General features: G+C 73.0%; 1 protein-coding gene across 1 annotated transcript in view; it reads left to right on the top strand.

Annotated features, from left to right (window-relative positions):
- The first annotated feature begins 249 nt into the window (after positions 1-249).
- DBNDD2 (dysbindin domain containing 2) overlaps positions 250-470 on the top strand; it is a 4,788-nt gene continuing 4,567 nt past the window's right edge. Inside the window, exon 1 of the mRNA XM_021712057.1 lies at positions 250-314. The gene's annotated coding sequence lies outside the window, so the exon portion shown is untranslated. The remainder of the gene's footprint in view (positions 315-470) is intronic.

Genomic DNA, 470 nt, shown 5'->3' with positions numbered 1-470 from the left:
GGAGGTGTTGGCTCCCTGCCGGCGTCTAGGGGCGCGGCGTAGCGACCCACCCCTCCAGCCCTGACCCGCCCGGTCCCGGCGCCCACCCCGCCCAACGCGCTCGTAGGTTGGGCGGCGGCTCTGTCTAGTCCGGAATCCGGGAATCAGGGGCAGCCGGGTGAGTCCCAGAGACAGGGGATCCTGGACCGCGGTGCACCTGCCCTGTCCCCCCACCCCGCGAGTCCCCCACCTTCTCCTTCCCAGCGTGCGTCCCCTCGAGAAGTGCGCGCCTAAACGTGGCAAGTGTGGCCGAGAGTTCTGGGATCCGGGTGCCGGTGCGTGGTTGTTGCGTGGGCGCTGCCCAGCGTCGGAGTGCAGCAAGTGTGCGTGGGCAGAGAGCCGGCGCGGGTGCGGGCAGCGGGTCCGCGCTAGGCGGGGGCGCAGCAAGTGCAGCCAGCGGAGACGAGCGCACCGGCGGCCGCGGCGAGGGC

The sequence above is a fragment of the Carlito syrichta genome, unplaced genomic scaffold (assembly GCF_000164805.1).
Source record: "Carlito syrichta isolate Samal-C Ts95f unplaced genomic scaffold, Tarsius_syrichta-2.0.1 Scaffold303037, whole genome shotgun sequence".
Lineage (NCBI taxonomy): Eukaryota > Metazoa > Chordata > Mammalia > Primates > Tarsiidae > Carlito > Carlito syrichta.
This window is presented reverse-complemented; position numbering and strand designations above follow the sequence as displayed.